This window comes from Podarcis filfolensis, assembly GCF_964270895.1.
Source record: "Podarcis filfolensis genome assembly, chromosome: 9".
Lineage (NCBI taxonomy): Eukaryota > Metazoa > Chordata > Lepidosauria > Squamata > Lacertidae > Podarcis > Podarcis filfolensis.
The window spans coordinates 55397727-55400700 of record NC_139610.1 but is presented as its reverse complement, the minus strand read 5'-3'; the positions used below and the strand labels follow the sequence as shown (position 1 = coordinate 55400700).

General features: G+C 41.9%; 1 long non-coding RNA gene across 1 annotated transcript; it reads right to left on the bottom strand.

The window, feature by feature from the left end:
• Window positions 1–885: 885 nt before the first annotated feature.
• LOC310742726 lies at window positions 886–2229 on the bottom strand. The gene is made up of 2 exons (XR_014538667.1): window positions 2156–2229; window positions 886–1803 (listed from the first exon to the last, which is right to left on the bottom strand). It is a non-coding gene; the product is annotated as an uncharacterized lncRNA (long non-coding RNA).
• Window positions 2230–2974: the final 745 nt, after the last annotated feature.

Here is a 2974-nt window from a genome sequence, read left to right as displayed (position 1 = left end):
TGTGTCCTTTTATTTAAAATGCATCTCTGGGTTATTTGTGGGGCCTGCCTGGTGTTTTTACATGAGTACAATGTGTCCTTTTATTTAAAATGCATCTCTGGGTTATTTGTGGGGCATAAGAATTCGTTCATTTCCCCCCCCAAAAAAATATAGTCCAGCCCCCCCACAAGGTATGAGGGACAGTGGACTGGCCCCCTGCTGAAAAAGTTTGCTGACCCGTGAGCTAAGAACTAAGGGTAGGGTGATCAAATGTTGCTTGTGATAAAGTGTCATACTGCAGCACTAGACTAGGTTTCTCTTGGTGCTCTCCTGGTGCTCTCCAGATGTTTCAGACCATAATTCCCACCAGCATGGGAGCCAACTCCTAAAGGCCGAGGTCCCTTCAGCCCCACCCCCTGAATCAACATGGTCATGCTGACTGGGGCTGATGGGAAATATAGCCCAAGACAACTGGAAAGTATCGGTTTGGGAAAGGCCATTCTTGGCATTACCAAGGGAAAGAGAAGGAGGAAGGAAACACGCAGAACTGCTGTTTTCAGCAGCCACCCCCAAGTGTATCCTGCAAGGTCTAGTTATGGTATGGCTGTAGTGAGTAGGATCAAAGGGCAAAGCATAATAATTCCTAATTCCTACACCCAAGTTCTTCATTATGTTTGGGTGTCTTCAGAAATATACCTGGATTTAAACAGGCTTGGGTAGGCGTCCTCTTCCACTTTCAGAGATGTTTCAGCACAACAATACTCCAGCAACTACCTCTACAAACCTGTGCAGTAGTTCACAAGGAGGACTTCCAAACACCCTGTGCAATGTCCTCCAATCAGATGTCAAGAAGTATCTATACAATGTTTAGAAGACATCTGAAGGCAGCCCCTGCATGGGGAAGTGTTAAATGTTTAATGTTTTATTATGTTTTTGTATATGCTGGAAGCCTCCCAGAGTGGTTGGCGCAACTTAGTCAGATGGGCAGGATACAAATAATAAAATTATTATTATTTCTTCTTTGACCAGGGATTTCCACAATAGGCTCACAGAATTCTTTGATGGTGAATGGATGTTGCTTAGCCTTTAGGTGTTGCTACACGTGCAAACATTTTTCCTTCACTAACTGTTGCTTTTGAATGCTCCAATACAGTTCCAAAGGCTTTCTGAAGCCATACAAATTGTTATTATACCTTTAGTATCAATGCGCCAAAATGCCAGAGCGTTCTGTTCCAACCAAGCCATTGCAACAGCAGCAAGAACACGTCCAAAAGGTGTTTGGCTACAGCAGGTTCATTGTCCAACCAAAAAGGCAGAGTAGAGTAGAAGGATCTGGGCAGCAGAAGGTCACCCCAGAAGATGCTGTGTCTTTGGATTACTCATGTAATCAGATCAATGACTTCACTCTCCTTTGATGACTGTGGCTTTCTTCCAAGAGTACTCTTGTGCTTGACCACTTGAGCCCTTAGCCTTGCTCCCAAGATCCTGTGTGTGGATACACACACACCACAACAAATGGTTGGGAGGTGATGGGACACGTGTCCACACTAATTTGCAGCCTGGTCTCTTTTTCTGCTGCCATTTTGTGTTATGCCACACACCCCATGGTAGCCATTTTGTGACTGGCACCCAAGATACTTTCTAAAAATTCCAAAGGTGCCCCACTGGCCCCAAAAGCTTGGCAACCCCTGTGGCACCCAATGGCACATTGCCTCTGAGAATGAACAAGTCTCAGAACTGCAACATTCTTCATTGGTTCTTCATTCTTCTTTTCCTTTTAATCAAGCAGTAGGAGACAACTGCCTCAACAGCTTGAGACGTGATCTAGGAGCAGACATAAAGTGTGGTGGTACTGCAACATATTGAAAGAATTTCACTAATACTTGTTTAAACCTCCTACTGAAGAAAATTAGGAAATTTCCCCTTATGAATAAGAATGCTAGAGGGAAAATGTCCCTACTCATTCTTAGGACTTTGCTTTAGAAATCTGTAAAGAGTACAGTTGCACTCATGAATATAATTAGCCCAGCCATCATTTAATTTTGATTTATTAACTAATTTAATCATCCCTATTGTAGTCTTGCCTGCCCTATAAGTAATTTGCTATTTTAATGTTTTGGGTCAATACTAATTTCATAATCTGTGAAATGTTGAATTAATAACAATTAAGACTTACCATCAGGATCTCACTCCTTTGATTAATTCTTCCCACTGTCAATTTACCCCCTTTTTACAATAGTTTAGATAGCTGATCCAGTACAAATAGGTTCTATAAACATTCACCCCCTTTTCATAATAGTTTAGACAGCTGATACAATAAAAATAGGTTCTATAAACCAGGGGTGGCTAAGTTTGTTTGGTCGCATTCACCATTAGTCAACTCTTTCTGAGAATTGTATGCCAATAATGAGTGCACACTCTCACACAGGACACACAAGCAAAAAAAAACCCCTTCTCAGCTGATTCTTCTCAGTTGCAGAGGGTAGGTTACCATTCCCATTCTGCCATTACCATCCCCACTTCTTCATTCCTTTCCCAGGGGTGTGCGATTCCATTCACACTTTTGTCAAATACCTCCTGATAGACCGGGAGTCAGCGTTAACCACTTCCAATTAGCCTCTGACTTTTTCTCCCCCACCCCTGCAGCACACAAATACACTTCTGTACTTCAAAGTCTTTGAGAAGGTGTTACAGGATAATCCTTGGCAGTTGCGTTATCTTAATCTTCCAGGTTAAAAATAATTAAATATTAAAAGGTTCTATTTAGTGCCATGTCAGGCATACGTAATAGCCTTCCTTTATCAAGCTGCTATAGTGGTAGCTAATTATTAAGTGAGTTCATGTATGTCTTGTTATTTAATCTCCCAGAACTGATAACTGATGTCAAATGCTTATTAGTAATTCATTCCCTGTTCATCTAGCTGACACACTACTGGCAACACCTAGACAAAACTACACTGGTCCTGGACAGTGTGTTGGGGTCCCATGAAATCTA